The sequence below is a fragment of the Ursus americanus genome, chromosome 1 (genome assembly GCF_024610735.1).
Source record: "Ursus americanus isolate L20-20 chromosome 1, mUrsAme1.1.p, whole genome shotgun sequence".
In the NCBI taxonomy this organism is placed as follows: Eukaryota; Metazoa; Chordata; class Mammalia; order Carnivora; family Ursidae; genus Ursus; species Ursus americanus.
Genome location: NC_142127.1, coordinates 104,047,292 through 104,065,587, shown reverse-complemented (window position 1 = coordinate 104,065,587; position 18,296 = coordinate 104,047,292).

Genomic DNA, 18,296 nt, shown 5'->3' with positions numbered 1-18,296 from the left:
GCCTCCGAGCTCCACGCTGACCCTTCGTGGACACTTTATATATGTCCCCCTTGCCAGCTGGCACAATATTTGTCAGTGAGGCCGTTGGAGAGATGTTGCCAGAGGAGGGGGTTTTCCCTCCTGGCTCTGGGGCGTCCTGCTGGCAGGCTCCTGCAGTGGCCAGTAATTCCCCAGGACACCTTCTGGTGAACCAACTTCTCATGAACCACTCCTGAGAACACACTTCCAGCAAGTTATAGAGGGCTGATTTCTAGCAAGTTCTACTGATGTGACACCATGACAACTTGTCTGCCACCCGGTGAGATGTGGCTGTGCCGTGTCCTACAGGGCTGAACCCCTCGGCCCTGGCATTGGTGGGAGGACTTCCATGAGCGCTCTGTCTCCACCCTGAGGAAGGGGCTAGGAGCGTGGCTGCTGCTTCTGTCTCTGCTATGCCACACTCTTGGGAGGTCTTTCATTTCTTCCTAGGCAATCCTGTGTTACTCCAACCCCCCATTTTACTCAATTCTTTAGAGTAAACTTGCCTGTCTAAATTACTATGTGGTTTCTGTCTCCTGATGGATCTGTAATTGAGACAAGACTATAAACTCTTGACGAGGAAAAAATACAAGTTTGAAGATTTAAAGAAATACATATTCTTCATGGGTTTATCCATTTGATTTCTGCATGTCCTTTGTTCTGTTCTTATTGCTATAATAGTTTCATAAAATATTATTTAAAGGGAGTCCACATGCTTCATTTTCTCCAGTGTTGATCAGCTTAACGCATAAAATGCCTCCATTTCAGGAAAACCTTGTAAGCTGAATCCCTCCAGTTCCTGCCAGCCTCAGCCTGGTCAAGCTAGAAACCATCTGGGCCTTCGCGCAATTTAAAATGGGAACGTGGAGGATGGAATTTTACCAAGTCTAATGCGTGCGTGTTTGTGAATTCTTTGTGTCTCTCTCTCTCTCTCTTTTTTTTTTTTTGACCTCAAACTGTAATCTCAAATGAAGAATAAAAGTCCTCAGGACTTCAAAGGAAAATTGCTTTTTAATTTCTTAGTGGAATGGCAGTTAAGAGCAAAGCTCTCACAGCTGTACCGGATATAGATTTGGAAAGTCGTTTCTCCTCATGATATCAGGCCTCTTCCGTCGAAACAATTAGAACCAGCCGAGGTTAGGCTATCCCCTCTCCAGGGCAGCCAGACCGGGCATGACTGTCTGATTTGGATTTCTGGGACTTGTTTTTCCTTTCAGTAAGGCAGGCTCTACCTCCCCCAATCTGCTAAATAAAATACTATTTGGGTCACGGGGTTTTAAAATTATTATTATTTTTAGAGGGAACTGTGTTTCTTGTTGGAGAAACAGAGATTTTTGGATTCATGTGCCTGAACCACCCCGGGTCCTGTGCGTACCTGCCGCTAAAGCCCGCTGTGCGCGTGCACCTGTCAGTCGGGAGCAGAAAGCACCACGCATGCGTGCTGCGTCTGTCCACCGAGCCCCATGGGAGGTACGCGCGCAACTGGAAGCGACCGTAATGAAAGGAGACAGCATCTTCCCAGGTGAAGGTCAGAAAGCGGCGGCTCCGTGTGCATTTCTGCAGTGTTGACGTTCTTCCAAATGAGTCTGGGATTTTTCTGGGAAGAAGAGGGTGTGGTGTGTAAGGAGGAAAATATGAATTTCCGCCGTGGTTAACTCACCGGCCGATCTTGGGAAGCTGCCTCCCCTGCTTTGGGCGGCTTCCACGCTGGCAGTGACAGGGCTTGGGATTCCTTCAAGCTCAGGAATGTCATTACCTGAAGTTTCCTCCTAAATTCCTCGTAAGGAACCCCACCCTGGAAAGACGGTGGCAGTGAGAAGGGGTGGACCCCCTGCCAAGGGTGTGCATGGCTCTGCCACGTGTGGACCCTTTTTACCCACTCTGGCCGAGAGAATAAAGAGGACAGAGGCTTTCAAAGAATAGCCCACAGATTTAAGTCCCAAGGTGGTCTGGAGAGAAGGGGGGCCGTGGTCAAGGTTTTGGAAGCTAAACGGGCAGAAGGCTGCGGGCGGTGAGGCTGGGGCAGGAGGGAAGTGGGCCGTGCGGGCGGGCGATCTCTGCAGAGGCCACGTGGCCAGGCTCCCTTCGCTTGGGATTTGGAGCATTTGCGGGGTGACCCTGTTGTGGTTCATTCCTTGGAGCCTAAGTGGACATCTTGGAAGCAGTCAGCATCATTACATGGTGACAGTCTAGTCCCCGGGGAGCCCTCACCATCTGGCCAGATTCTGCCATTTTCAAAAAAAAACCCCAAAAGCCCAAAAAACCCCCTAACAGATTACACAAAAAGGGGGTTGGGGAGATTGGTCTCCTGACTCCCAGTCACCCAGTCATGCTGGGAGAGCCTGGCTCTCTCTCTGCCAGCCCTCACCGTACTCCCACTTCCAAGCTCTGGACCTGATGAGTGGGACACACCAGTGTACCAGCAGAGGTGGGGTCCTGTCCGTCACTGCAACAAAGCTTTCTCGAGCATCTACCCTGTCGCAGGCTCTGTGCCTGTGTTTCGTGATCTAGCTGTGTGATCTAGAGTGATCTACTTGCCTTCCCGAATCTTGGCTTTACCGTTCGTAAAATGAAGATGCTACCAGCTTCCTTTGTAGTGCAGTGAATATTAAATAAAGCAATGCATATGGGACTGAAGGAGTGGCGTTAGAACCCTGCTTTGCGGCATATCTTACCACAGGAACATTATCTATTGATTCCACCACCATTTACTGAGCATGCACTGTGGGCCTGACACTGCTCACTGAAGACACGGCCGTGAATAAAGGAAGTCAGGATGTCTGTGCTGCACATCCCAGCACACCAGTGACACAGGTCGCAGAGCAAAGGTATCCAAATTCCAGGGAGGACTTGCATGACCTGGGATGGGTTTTAGAGGCAACGCTTTCAGCGCTGGCTCCAGGACCAACCTTCAGGGAGGTGGGATGCTGGAACTCTCTGTATTCTGTTTGTGATTGCATGGCCCGGACCAAGAGTTACCAGACTTGCCTCCCTCACTCATAAGGATGTATGTAGTAGAGAATGTTCGGATGGAAAAGCTTTCTGAACTCTTTGGTGTGCACACTACTCACAAGGATATTTTATCCTACAAGAATCTGCTGTGTTTAAATGTTCAAACACTTACAAACACAGACCAACCCCTTGAGGTCGATTTAGATTCAAACTAAAAATATAAGGCTTTTTTTCTCCTGCTCTCTGGGGCTCCTGGTGTAGTGAGTGGTTTTGGATGTGAAGGGAAAGGCATCACTGCACAGTTAACAAAACAGGCTCAACAGCCAAAATACCAAAGTGACTCATTGGCATCCTCTAAATGTTCCTTCTGTCTGGGACGGTCGGGGGCTCTGACGATCTCGGGACTCCAGGGTAACTTAATATATGGCTTAGACTTTCAATTAAAAAAAAAAAAAAGATAGACTCAAGAATGCAGTTGGTTTGAAATTTCTTTGAAAGAAAAAAGCCCAAACGTCTTCTTTTGGTGTTTGTGCCTTAGAACCAAGAGCTAGTTTCTGGTCTTGGGGATTCATGGGAATCTTTTTGTAAAAATGGCATGGCAACTCCCGTTTAAAGACATAACACTTCTATATTATTAATCACCGACCAAGTCATGGCATGTGGTTTAAAAACAGTAATGAATGTAATGCGGGTACCTTGGCAACAGACAAACAAGGCCCCCATTAAAAAACATTAAATAAAGATAACAGAATAAATTATTTCTAGTACATTTAGTTCTTTACAAGCAGAGTTCTTGACCCTTGGTCAATAACAATCTGTGAGTTATTCAAATTACCGTCTAAGATGGTGTGTTTCCAGAGACTCAATTAAGCTAATTTTGGGTGAGGGTTTCCAGGGTAGCAAGTTCAAGGACTTCTCACTCTCTTCTAGCGGTTTGCGCCCAGTGACGATTTTAGTGATGGCTGTGGGTTTCACGCCCCTAAGGATAGTGCCAGCCGGTCCCCATGCAGATATTTTTCCTTAAACGATTTCATCATTCCAATTTATAATTGGAGAAAATAAGGGTATTTGAATTGTTCTCATAATTTTGTTGCTTCAGTTTTGGTTTGCTCAGAATTGAACGAATGATTTTAAAAGGGGCAATAATGAATGCAGCTCACGTCTGTGGGCGAGCAGTGAGTGTCTTATGTACCGTCTCATGAGATCCTCATGGCCACCCCAGGACATGCATTTCCGACCCATCCTGGTGGCCAGTGTCCTCAGTGTCACAGTAGAATTTCCCTGTGTCCCCAGAACAAGAGAAATAGCGAACGGTTTTCAGTGGTTAGGTCTCACCAAGCCGGGAACTGGAGTGCCGTGGCAGACACCCGCGGGAGCAGACTCTCCGGAGTTCAGCGCGGGCTCGTGCCGTAGCTGATAGACGTCTCCGTGATTCTTGGAAGATAGCAGGTGTCCGTTGGTGTCCTTGTGAGTTTGCTGGGGTACCCTGGGGTGGCTTGGCACATGACTTAGGAACCATGGCCTCATGACGTAAGTCCTGTTAACATCACAGTTTTATAGATGGGAAAACTGAGTTCGAGGAAGGTGAGGTACTTAGCCAAGATGGTGCTGATAAGAAGCCGTGGGGCCAGGAGACAAATGTGGGACCATTGACTCCAGAGCACACTCCATTTGCCTCCATACTTGTCGCTAAACTTCCTATTAGGGGAGAATTCCAGGACTCCAAAGCTGGACGGCCTAAGGACAAAGGAAAATTTGGGGTGCATGTCAGAGGCATGTGAGGCAAAAGAATGATCCAGAACCAACTCGTTCATTTTCCTGTTATCGTTTTTCCATTTACTTCACTTGTTGGAAAAGCTCACGTGGCCGGTCCCTGAGCTGTGCCCCACAGAGCTCCCAGTCCGGTGGGAGGGGGTGAGATGATGGGAGTCATACCCATCTGCCGTCTCTGGGGGTGGGGGCACAGAGCGGGGATCCGTGCCAGGCTGGGTGGGAAGCAGAGGGGCAGGCAGGGTTATGGGCAGCAAGGACAGAATGAGCTGTACAGAGCAAAGCCAGAAAAGAACAGAACAGCTTCTGGAAACTGGAACGGCCCTGCCAAGACTGTCCTTATATTTCAGTACCAAACGGCCTGGGCCCGGCTGACTCACCCACATGGTCATACCTTCATCATATTGTTGTAATTACACATGTACTAATGGTGAACGTGCATGATCAGCAGTCTTTGGGATGTAAGAGCTTCTTGTGTTTAATGGTGGTGAAATTCACACTTGGCTCCATATGAAATTTGAAAATAGAAATTCGGTGCCTTAGCAACTTTGACTTATGTTTGGTTGTGTGTGTTTTTCCTTTTTAAACCCAGTAAGTATATATGACTCCACCCTCTGATCAAATAATGCATGATTTTCCCTTCATGCCAGGTCACTTTTTCCTTGGAGGAGGCCACATTTTACAAATGCAGCAATTCAAGGAGCATTTCCTGAGCACCTGTGTGTAAGAGGACTCAGAAGCAGTTATTTCTCTAGCCAGGACTCAGCCTGGTGCATTGAAGGGGGAGCCAGGGGGCCCACCGGTACCGAGGACATGCCCAGGGGCTGTGGATTTGAGTAGACTCTTTAGGAATAAGTAAGATCAGGGAAGAAGAGGGGCAGGATGCGGCCAGAGGGAGCCCCAGGTGCAAGGCTGGAGGCCTGTGGCACCCCGTGGCCACCGGGCGGGGGGCAGCAGACGCCCAGAAGAGCTGTCTTGCAGGAGCCAGTGAGCGAGCATTGCAGAGAAAGCAGAGGCAGACAGGCATCTGATGTCAGGAGCCGAGTTACCTTGCTGGGAGACTGGCGTTGTCCTGACGCCCCTGCAGGACTGTAAGCAGATGAGGGTGATAATCCCGATGATGTGAGCCATCAGCGGGGCCGCAGCTATGCCAAGGCAGCCCTTAGGACACAGCATACCGTTTAGAATACGTTTTTAGTCCTGCTATTTTCCATCATCACTCAACAAACATCGATGAGGCTTTGATTGTATGCTGGGCACCGTGCTGGGGACGGCTTCTGGGGGCAACCTTCTTCCTGGACAGGGGCACCCAAGGAACGCTGGCACTAACCACAAGAGCCCCATTTGTCCCTCTCAGGTCCCTCTTCCCCTCCGCCTCCCCTTCCATCTCATCGCAAAGTGGAAAGAAGGGAAAGTACACCGCCTCTGGACGCTGCTTGGTTTTTGTCCAAACCGAAGAGGGTTTCTGTTTGCTTCAGTCGACAGGGAACGGTCCCCGAGGCACCGTGTCATGAGGGCCGCCTAGCTCTGTCCTCGGGCTTAAAAAAAAAGAAGCCCATCTGCTGTATGTCTTTTAAAACATTTATCAGGGCGTAAGAACATTTTCCCTTTTTCCTAAGAGGGGAGTAAAGTGGTTTCTTTATGCTACCAGACTCCGGCAGAAAACCATTCTGCTGTCTGACGCAAGGCTTCTCTGCCTTTTTTCCTCAACTTTTTCCTAATTCAAAAGTTCTGATAAGATAGATATCTGTTGTGTGCATATGTATGTGTGAGTGTCTGTGTGTGTGTATGTGTGTGTGAGAGAGAGAAAGAGAGAGAGAGAGTTCTAGAGAGTTCCAGAAGCTCAAGAACCTCTTGCTGGCTGTGAGCTGGGTAGATGAGGTATGCGTGGGATCGCCTCCCCATCCTTCACCCGGCTTCTGTGATCAGGAAGGGGCTGACCTTTATGGTCTACATCAACAGGCCCCCTGTGCCTCTGCCTTCTTGTAGGGTTTGGCCAACGTCAGCCAGGTGCGGGAAATTGGAAGAACGGAGGCAAGTGAGGTCTGAGTATCTATATACACGCTGGGTGCCCATCCCATAAGGCCCCCTGGTTTGGTTACATCTCTCCCCAAGGATCCTACTTCCTGTCACACGGTCGTTTTATAACCATCTTGGGTTCTGGCCTGCAGTGGTGATGGCTTCCGGGCTCCTGTACGACCCGCGGTTGGTTGCCCCCACGCCTCTTCAACTTCCCTGTTGGGAGTGCCATTGCGCCAGCTGGGTTTTGCCCGGATCGTCCCTGAAGCAGCTGGGACAGAACCGCAGCGACACAGAATTGGGAGTCATGAACACCTTTGCTACCTGCAGACGGTGGCGCACAGTGGGACTTTCGCTGAGGAGTGAAGCACGGAAGTCTGTGCCCGGAGGAAGCCACCGAAGCTGAGAAGTCAGCCCCACGTGTGGTTGCGCTGGAAATCACAGTGCACATCTCCTTCACTTAACAACATTCAAGAATAAGTTATATGCAGTAAGACAGTTACATGTCTCGTGGACAGTTGGGATCATTTTGACAAACGTACCTGACCACGTACCCACCACCACAATGAAGACACAGAGTGGCCCCATCACCTGCCAAACTGGCCCCATCCGTTCCCAGCGAGCAGTACCAGTGCCACTGGTCGGTCTTACTTTGGGCATATTGTATGCGGCTGTCTATTTGCAAACCACATTTTCTTAGAAAGAGTTCTATAAAAAATGAGACTACATTGTAAAAGTATGTTGGATATTTCTCATGATGAAAGCTGGTACCTGCCTTATAAGGCAAACTATTCCATTGGTGAATAACTGGGAAAAACCTGCCCTGAGTGGTGTCATAATGTCCCTCTCTATCACTCTTTTTTTAATTGAGATGTAATTGGCATATGACCTTGTGTTCATTTTAGACGTACCACATAATGACTTGATGATGTATCTATACGCTGTGACATGATCACCCCAATAAATTGCATTAGCTTCCGTCACTGCACACAGCTACAATTTCTTTCTGATAATGAGAACTTTTAAAATCTACTCTGTGAGCGACTTGCAAATACATAGCACAGTGTTGTTAACGAGAGTCACCACACCCTACGTCACAGCCCCAGCACTTATTATCTTATCACTGGAGATTCATACAGGACTGATTTTTAAATTTGCAAAAGATTCACTGTGCTGAAAGTTTATGGATTTTTACCAATGCATAATGCCATAAATCTACCACTATAGTTTTATACACAATAGTTTACTGCCCTAACGATCCCCTGGGACTTCACTTTTGCTTTCTTTCCCTTCTTCCCTGGTAACCAGTGATCATTTTACTGTTACTACAGTTTTACCTTTTTCTAGAACATCATATAATTGGAATTGTACAATATGTAGCTTTTCAGACCAATTTCTTTTGCTTACCAATATGCATTTAAGGTTCCTTTATGTTTTTCATGGCTTAATAGCTCCTTTCTTTTTATCACCAAATAATATCATCGTATACCTTTTCTAGTATCACAATTCTTTGGGCTTTTCTATATAGAACACCATGCCATCTGTGAATAACAACATTTTTATTTCTTTCCTTCCAGCTGGATGCCTTTTCTTTCTTTTCATGATCTCATTGCCCAGACTAGGACCTCGGGTATGGTATTGGATTTCTAGAACCCTTGCCATATGGCCGCGTGAGGCCACGTGAGGAAGGCTTGGTAGAAAATATACAGTGTATGCTTGTGGCCGTGACGTAGGGTCCTTACACAGGGCACCAGCCTCCCCTTCAATTAGGGGGCTTTGGGACTAGAACTGGGTGAGATCCGGTTATAAAATAAATAAGAACCAGGGATAAATTGTGCAACCTCGCGACTAGAGCCAATGCTGCTGGGTGGTAGACAGAAAGTTGCTGAGAGAGTAGATCCCAAGAGCTCTCATCATAAAGCTATTTTTCTCTTCTCCTTTTATTCTGTCTATAGGAGATGATGAATGTTAACGAAGCCCATTCTGGCAATCGTTTCACAACACATGTAAATCAAACCATTGTGCCATACACTTGAACTTACACGGTGATGTGCGTCAATTATTTCTCAGTAAAACTGGAGGAAAAAGAAGAAGTGGGTGAGAGGCCAGGGCTTCCTACTGGGTGACTCAGTCATGTTCCTGCTCACTGGACTCAGAATTTTTCTAGTTATATATATAAGTAAAACTTTAGTAGGCTTTTCATGTCTTTCATCCATAGGAAGCACTGGATAAATTAGCCGTGAGCATAATTCCCTGCAGTGTAAAGCACATTACCACCCTGACCCCGAAGCCCCCTTTGATGCGGATGGTTAGGCGCTGCTACCAGCCTCGGTCGCTCTGGGATTCCATCACCCCTACTGAAATCAGGTCAGAGGGGCTGTTTCACATCTCCTGTTTTATCCTCACTCACAGAGGACGCTGGGGCAAAGGTTTTCAAGGAGGCTGCTTCTCAATTCCTTGTTTGGTGTCCTTTGGGACCCCCTGAAGACAAAGTCAAGATGAAAGTGAGTGGGTCCCACAGAATAAAGCCTACCTCTTTATCCTCATCTCCCGAAGCATTTGGGTTCCTTTCTCCACACTATGCTGCGGGAGTTCTGACATCCTGACCTCGTCGAATGTAGGTCAACAATAAATCCAAGTTTCAGTCAATGAACCACGCCAACTAGCAAAGCCATTCCAGCTGTGAGAGCTAGAACATTAAGCCCCGAATCTTGTAAAAGTGTTCCCATATTAACAAGTAGAGCCTCGTGCAGTTACATTGCATCCTGCTTGGTTTGGTACCCTTAAAATCTACACGTGTCCAAACTTGGAGAAGCAGTAGAGGGAAGCTGAGTGAGATGTTGTCCAGCTCTCTAGAACAGCGTGTATAATGATGCTGTGGCAGGCAGGAAGTCTCCTCCATGGCTCTGGGTTGTCAAAGCCCTTATGCGATGAGTCCATCTGAAAGACTCACATCAAGCCCTCATCCATCTGTTCCCTTCTGTAGGATTTGGACCCTGGACCACCGCTCAGTCTGTCCCATCATCTTGCTGCAACTTCTTGTCTACTCTTCTAGTGCCCAGACTCTGGCCACACTGAGTTCTGACCTTACTCTTCACATGGATGGGACTTTGGTCCTTTGCTTATGCTCCCCTAGTACCTGGCCACACAACCTACTCATCATTCTTGCTCTTGAATTTCCCAACTTATGTGATGATAACCCAGATAAGCCCACCCTACAGTGAGGCCAGAAATGACAGTTTGGGGCAAAATGGGAAATGAGTGGTGGCACGAGTAAAGCATCTTCTCTAATGAGACAGCATGTGCAGAGAGCTGCGGGAGCCTGGGGGCCTGTGGGACAGGAAAAGCCAGAAGACAGAAATGTGACATGAGTAAAGAATTCAGAAGTGTCAAGGCTGGAGAAGATTCAAGATCAGGTCATATGGCCAAGGTCAGAGCTAGAAGCTACGTGGATCTTGGCAGGACAGTTTATGACACCTGATTGTCAAATGATCTGGGTATTACCAACCAGACTATAGCATTGTGGTGGCAGACCAAGGAACCAATGGGGATCCAGAAGCTTGAGTTTTGCTGTGACCTTGTACATAATCAGTGGAGTACCTTCCCCCCACCAAATGCTAGCTAATCTCTGGAGCCCCATAGCTGGCAGCTGTCTGGCCATCTAAAGATTGTTGGCATTTCCTTTGGGAGTACCACTTCTTCCATATAGGACTTGATTCTCCTCAGTGTGCACACCCAGACAAGATTGTCAATTATTTCTTTCTACCTGGGTGTTTGGAACTTCCTTCATTCCCCTTTTACACCTGGTTTTTCAGCTGCTTTCCAATTATGAAAGCCACCTCATATCCTTCCAATACATTTATTTTTGGATTGAGGTAGTCAGAGTCGATTTCTGTTGCTTGCAGCCAAAGAATCCAAAATGATACAGACATTTTCTGCCTCTGATCCTCTGTCCTCTGTGATTTCAAGCATCAGGATATCATGAGTTTGGAAGGGAAGCTGTGCTACAGAAAGACTCTCCACCTGGGAAATGCTCCTGGAGGTGGAGGCCCGAGTGGGCTGGCTGTACCTTCTCCATGCATCCCATCCCAAAAGCATGCAGACATGGGCTGCCGCCGCTTGCTGCCTGCTCCAGTGGCCTTTTTGGGGAAAACTATGGTCTAGAGCAGTGATTAAGGTGCTTTAAATCCAATGGTGGTACCACTGGGGGTTATTTGGGGAAGGGACTGGGGGACTGACTGCGTCTCCATGACTTTATGCCACTTAATCAGAATCGCTCCTCCCAATCTGTTTCATATATTTTCTTTATAAAATTTTATTTGAAAATTTTCATTTCCTTACTAAAAAAGAAGCTTAAAAGCCACTGCTTTGACAGACTCAACTCTTGAGAGTTTTCCCAGATGGAAACTCACTGAAAGTCTGGTTCTACTTTGTCACAATCACTGCCTGATGACTCTCTGTTCGCAAAACGCACGTAGGCATGGAAGCTATTTTCTGAAACATCTGAGCTGAAAGCCCAATTGTACTGACTTTGTACCGCTCTGTGTTTAAACATGACTCAACTAATGGATTAAGTTAACGGAGTTACTGTGTGTGCAAGGCTATTGCCAAGAGAGCCAATGGGGGAAAAAAAATTGCTTCTAGAAGGACACTCAGAGAGAGCTTGGGGAAGCCTCATATCCCAAGGCTACTGGGTGGTGTATGTGACCTGAGACAACTCACATAAGCCGAGTGACCTGTCTCCTGCCAAGGGCAGCAGCTCACTGACCTCGTCACTGCGGCTGCAGCAGCAAAGACACAAAAACGGGCAGCCGTTTTGGAACGGCTGAAGTGAAGCACGGGCAGAGAGAGATGATGTGCAGCATTTCAGGCTCGTTGAGGCTAAGACGACTGAACTTCTCAATGAATCATCACAGGAAGGGAGGGGAGTCGAGAACCTGAACTGGAATTGTCCACGCAAAGCATGGAGGAGATGAGAACAGGGGAGCTATTTAGAGCTAACAGAATAACACAGTAAGGGGAGGATAGCAAAGCACAGTTTTAGAGTGGATTGTTTTAGGATAGTGATTTAGGCAAGGTTTGAGAGGGGCTCCTGAGTCATGATCTGTAAATACTACAAAGAGTAGATACCATTTTCCACGTATCTATTGGTGCCACCGTACTTGGCACCTTACATCCGTCGTCTTATTTCATTCCTTAAAAAAATTAACAACTACCAGACACACAAGACTCAGGTGGTGTTAGCTCCAACTATTGATTTATTATATGTTTTAAAAAGGACTGGAAAAGATTCGTGACCTGCTTACGGTTGCTTTGTGAGTAAGTGGCAGATGGAGTTTGAGTTCTGGTATTACGGATCAAAGGATCTCATATTTTTACCTATACAAGGTGAAATTTTAGAATTATGTAGTATATAAATGGAATGTCTTGAAATTTTCTTAAAATTAATTAAAACTCCTTAATCCAGTCATCTGTTGAAGGGCTATGAACATTGGGGTGCACATGGCCCTTCTCTTCACTACGTCTGTATCTTTGGGGTAAACACCCAGTAGTGCAATGGCTGGGTCATAGGGTAGCTCAATTTTTAACTTTTTAAGGGACCTCCACACTGTTTTCCAGAGTGGCTGTACCAACTTGCATTCCCACCAACAATGTAGGAGGGATCCCCTTTCTCCACATCCTCTCCAGCAATTGTTTCTTGCCTTGTCAATTTTTGCCATTCTAACTGGCATGAGGTGGTATCTTAGTGTGGTTTTGAATTGAATTTCCCTGATGGCTAATGATTTTGAATGTGTCTATTAACCATTTGTATGTCTTCATTGGAAAGGTGTCTGTTCATATCTTCTGCCCATTTTATGATTTGTTTATTTGTTTCTCGTGTATTGAGTTTGAGAAGTTCTTTGTAGATCTTGGATACCAGTCTTTTATCTGTAGTATCATTTGCAAATATATTCTCCCATTCCGTGGGCTGCCTCTTAGTTTTTTTGACTGTTTCCTTGGCTGTGCAGAAGCTTTTTATCTTGATGAAGTCCCACAAGTTCATTTTATCTTGTTTCTCTTGCCTTTGGAGATGTGTCATGAAAAAGGTCGCTGTAGCCGACGTCGTAGAGGTTGCTGCCTATGCTGTCCTCTAGGATTTTGATGGATTCCTGTCTCACATCGAGGACTTTCATCCATTGGAGTTTATCTTTGTGTACGGTGTGAGAGAGTGGTCAAGTTTCATTCTTTTGCATGTAGCTGTCTAATTTTCCCAGCACCATTTATTGAAGAGACTGTCTTTTTTCCACTGGATGTTTTTTCCTGCTTTATCAAAGATTAGTTGCCCAAAGAGCCAGTTCATATATACAATGGAATATTACTCAGCTATCAAAAAGAACGATTTCTCAACATTTGCTGCAACATGGACGGCATTGGAGGAGATAATGCTAAGTGAAATAAGTCAAGCAGAGAAAGACAATGATCATATGGTTTCTCTCATCTATGGAACATAAGAACTAGGAAGATCGGTAGGAGAAGAAAGGGATAAGGAAAGGGGGGTAATCAGAAGGGGGAATGAAGCATGAGAGACTATGGACTATGAGAAACAAACTGAGGGCTTCAGAGGGGAGGGGGGTGGGGAATGGGATAGGCCGGTGATGGGTAGTAAGGAGGGCACGTATTACATGATGCACTGGGTGTTATACACAACTAATGAATTATCGAACTTTACATCAAAAAAATTAAAAATTAAAAAAAATTAATTAAAACTCCTTCTCATCCAAATACAATTACAAATAGTAAAACTATACTAGGCAAACAAATGGAGTTTCTCCACAAGTTATAGAAAAGACATGCAGAAACTTAACAAATTTTACTTTTCTCATAATTAACTTCTCACAAATTGGAAAACACCAATCCCTCTCCCATTTGAACCATAAAAATGGAGGTTTTTGTTTTGTTTTGTTTTACATCTGAGCACCTCTTAAATCTTTTAGCTTCTCTCCACCCCACAGGCCACCACTCCAGTGGGCACCATGTTCATCTTTTGCTTAGATCAGTTAAATCACCTTCTAATTGGTCATCCTGCACTCACTCTTGATCCTCCAAATATTTCTCACATCTACAGCCAAAATAGTCTCCGAAGAATGCTAATTCTACTCAGAACTCTTCGGTGGTTCCCCACTGCTCATAGGATAAATTCTCAAGGCTCTTCACCATGAGGTACTGGTTCCCTTTGTCAACCTCTTGTTCTCCTCACTACCCTCCAGTCTCTCTGCCCTCTTTGCTCAGCCAACCACGCACCTGTCCTCTGCCCTCACTTCCTTCCATTTCTTTCAACTTGATGTTTTACTGCCCAACATTCTCCCCTTTCTCTTGTCCCTCCCAGAAAGAAGTCCTATTCACTCTTTGGGTCTCAGTGGAGAAGTCCTTTTCTTGAAAGAATTTCTCCTCGGTCCCCTAAATTAGGGTATTACAGAGTCTGAAAGCACACTGCACTTCTCCTTCTACTGCATTTATATTTGTGATGAGTTGTCTGATTATTTTCCCAGTTGTCTGTAAGCCTGCCACGATGCTTTACACATAGGAGGTGCTTAATAGATATTTGTGGAAGGAATATATACTTGGCGTTGATCTTTCTTAGCCTATGCTCTTCAGAAGAGGGAGTCTGAGACAAACACATATTATTACTTTTATTGGGAAGTGATCCTAAGAGCAAAACTAAGGGGTAGGGAAAGAATTTCAGGAAAGAAGAGAGCCAAGTGTGAGATGTGCTGTTAAGCTGACCACTACTATAGGAGAGTGAGTGCTCGATGCCATGAAACCTGAGAAGCCACATGAAATGTGAGTCAGAGTCATTCTCAGTGCTGTGGGATGGGATGGAAGGAAGTGTTTATTCACTAGATCCTATCTCGCACTGTTCAAAGATTTTCCCAACGGAGCATTAACTATTGCTGTAGATTGAATGTTTGTAACCCTTCCTAAATTCACATGTTAGATCCTAACTCTCAAGGTATGGTATTAGCAGGTGGGGCCTATGGGAGGTGACCAGTCATGAAGATGAAGTCCTCATGAATGGAATCAGTGCCCTTGTAAAAAGACCCCAGAGAGCTCCCTCTGCCCTTTGAGGACACAATGGGAAGATGGCCGTCTGAACCAGGAAGCTCTCACTAGACACCAAATCTACCAGCACCATAATCTTGGATTTCCCAGCCTCCGGAACTGTGAGAAATAAATGTTTGTTTTATAAGGCACCCAGTCTGTGGCATGTTGTTTTAGCAGCCTGAAGAGACCATACATTTGGGTCGTGCATATGTGGGCATCGAGGGGCTTTCTGCAGCATCCCATGCCCCAGCTTGATCAGAATCCATGGCTAGTAGCCAAGAGATATGTGCGGACCTGACGCAAGGTGCTGTCAGGTTGCACCTGGATGAAGCTATGAGAGCCGAGGCATCGCACACAAAGTGGGTTGTTACTGAGGTACCCGGAATAGGAGACGGGCGTGTGAGTTGTGTCTGGGTCCACTGTTTGTGTCTCGTGTGTCTAACCATGCTGTACCTTATATCTGGCTCCAATTCTAAAAGTGTTATCTCACTGATTATTAGAACAAAGTACCCTCACTCTTTCTTGCTGAGAAGCAAGATCTAGTGTGATCTGCGACAGTTTCCTTAAATGTGGTAGCGAGACCCGATCTCTGTAGATTCAAAACAAGAGGGTTAGTGACACAATGTTGAGTCACTGCAACTGCAGAGGGGTAATCCATGATTGATGATTATCTTTCCTCTTCCCATGACTCATTCTATACTTCCCTCACCCTACAGAAGCCCTCTGTGGCTCTGCTGTGTGGGAGGAGAGCTAGACCTTATTCCTGAGGGGGCTGAGTCCTTACGCAGACTTGCACTGATCAAGTAACAGTGGCTACAACTTTTCTCTCACAGTTATCCTTGGGGAGTCCTGGAAGCACCAAGATATATCTGACTGTAGCTCCTCGGTTCATGCCTCCCTGCCTCCATTGTGCAGGAGAGTAGTTCTAGAAGTGTGGACTGCAGACCTCCCGGGGTCCCCCCAAGACCCCTGCAGTGTTCTGTAAGGCCAAATCTATTTTCAAAATAACATTAAGAATATATAAGAAACGGCAAAGGACCGTAGGGGAAGAGAGGGAAAACAGAACGGGAAGTCATCAGACAGGGAGACATACCACCAGAGACTCTCGACTCTAGGAACCAAACTGAGGGTTGCTGGAGGGGAGGTGGGTGGGGTGATGGGGTCACTGGGTGATGGACATCGGGGAGGGCACGTGGTGTGATGAGCACTGGGGGTTATACACAACTGATGGACTGTTGAATGCTACATCTAAAACTGGTGATGTACTGTAGGTTGGCTAATTGAATTAAAGAAAAGGGAAGACAAGAAATAACATTAAGAAAATCCCTTAGTAACCAGTAACTTATGTGGCTACTTCAGCCTCCAAGAGGTGGGGCGCAACCCCTTTCTCCTTAAGTGTGGGCTGCACATCGTGACCACCTTCTGAAGAGGACAATGTGGAAAGGAGGGGCAGAAGGAGTAGTAGAGAAATCTGAGAAGCACCACCTCAGTAAGGTGACCAAGGTCAACATCAACAGTGATAAGTCATGTTGATAGCAGGGACCCTTGATATGGCATTTTGTCTCTGTGGTCTTCCTCTCAAAAAATTCGTGAACCCAATCTAATCAAGAGAAAACATCAGAACTATGCCAATTAAGAGACAGTCCACAAAATATCTGACCAACATCCTCAAAACTGTCAAGGTCATCCAAACCAAGGAAAATCTGAGAAACAGATCCAGTCAAGCCTAAAGACTAATGTCACGCAGTATCTTGGCTGGGCTCTTTCAATAGAGGAAGGGCATTAGGTGAAGACTAAGGAAATCCATATAAAGTTAAACGTTAGTTAATAATGATATCTCAGAATTGTTTCCTTGGTTGTCACAAGTGTGTCATACTAATGCAAGATGTCAAAAATAAGGGAACATTGGTGTGGGGTTTGTGAGAGTTCTCTGTACTATCTTAATAATGTTCCTGTAAATCTAAAAGTCTTCTAGAATAAAAAGCTTACTTTAAAAAGCCCACCAGGACATTTTTCACCTTTTCCAGTGTGTTTGACATGTTCCCTGATGGTGCGAAAACATTGGGTTAGCACCTTGGCAGGAATCTAGCCGGTGACACCAAACTCTACCAGTGTACCCTGTCCTCTCCAATGTCATACGAGTACTAATTTTACTTAATCTTGACCCTGAGTACCTGTCTTTTGAATATTCTGAGTGAAAAATGAGAAGCACACGTAAAGCACCCCGGCGTGCCCAAGTAGCAAGGTAGTTTACCTTGAGGAAGAGTCCCCGGGCAATCAAGCTGTGAGCCGACCTCATCTTTGTGTGTGTGTGTGTGTGTGTGTGTGAGAGAGAGAGAGAGAGAGAGAGAGAGAGAGAGAGACCACTTTTACTCAGAAGAATAACTGACAGACAAATTATGGGTACTCAGACTTACGTATTTGGCAAAATGTTGCTTAAAATTGCGTGAAGTGAGCTTGTCACTTCAAGGAAAATAATTGCCAGTATTTGTGGTCGATGGTAAAAGTCGAACCAAACACAAATTAGATGTTATACAATGGTCATTAATCCAAGTGGTACCCTGGAGCTCTGGATCTTTTTCACGAGCACTTTTCTTCTAGAACTTATTTTCAACTTCTTAGCTGCCTGTGGTTTTCTAACAAATATCATTGTATTATTAATATCTGAATGCATCTCTGAACGACGGTTAATAGAGAGAGCCTTTTCTTTTCCCACTCTCCGAGTGTCTTCACCTGTGTTTTGTGAACACTGATAATAATGCCATTCTAGGGAGGAGAGTAAAGGGACAGTGGCTGTCCCAACAGTCTTGAAGGTCAGAATATTGTCACTGTCTTTACCGGTCCAAGCAGAGTATGATTGCCCCTGTGGAAGACTCCAGATGGGCTCAGAGGTCTGTGGACAGATGAGAGATTACTTAGGCAGAGCCTGATCGGAGGAGTCTTGGAAAAGGGACCTACTGAGGGAACCCTGTCAGCAGAGGGGGTGAGGGCAGCAGAGCAAGGCAGGAGAGGTGGTTGAGCCAGGATGCGGTCTTGGCTGGAGCCTGGCTTCTGCCCAACCCTACGGGGAGCGCCACGGTGTAGGTCCCACCAGTCAGTCCAACTTTGGTGCAAGGCTCTGGCCTTTTGTACTGCTTAAGTATTGGCCTTGTGTGTGGGTGTGACCTTCAGGGCCAGGAAGCTGTTATTGTCCCAAGGGAACTTCTCCAGAAAAGGGCAGCTGTGAGTCCTCAGCAGCCAACGCTCGCAGCAGCTGGAGGCTGGCGCATCACCCCAGAGATCCGGCCAGGGCACGGGGAGTGTCCACGGCAAGGTTTCGGTGACCCCTGTTTGCGCAGAATCACAGCTCACAATCCTAGGAGCCCGAATGACTGCAGTGGCCTATGGCATGCTGAGCCAGTATGCACACTCTTCCTGGGAGATTCCAACGAGACTAGTGGAGGCCTTGGCAGCAA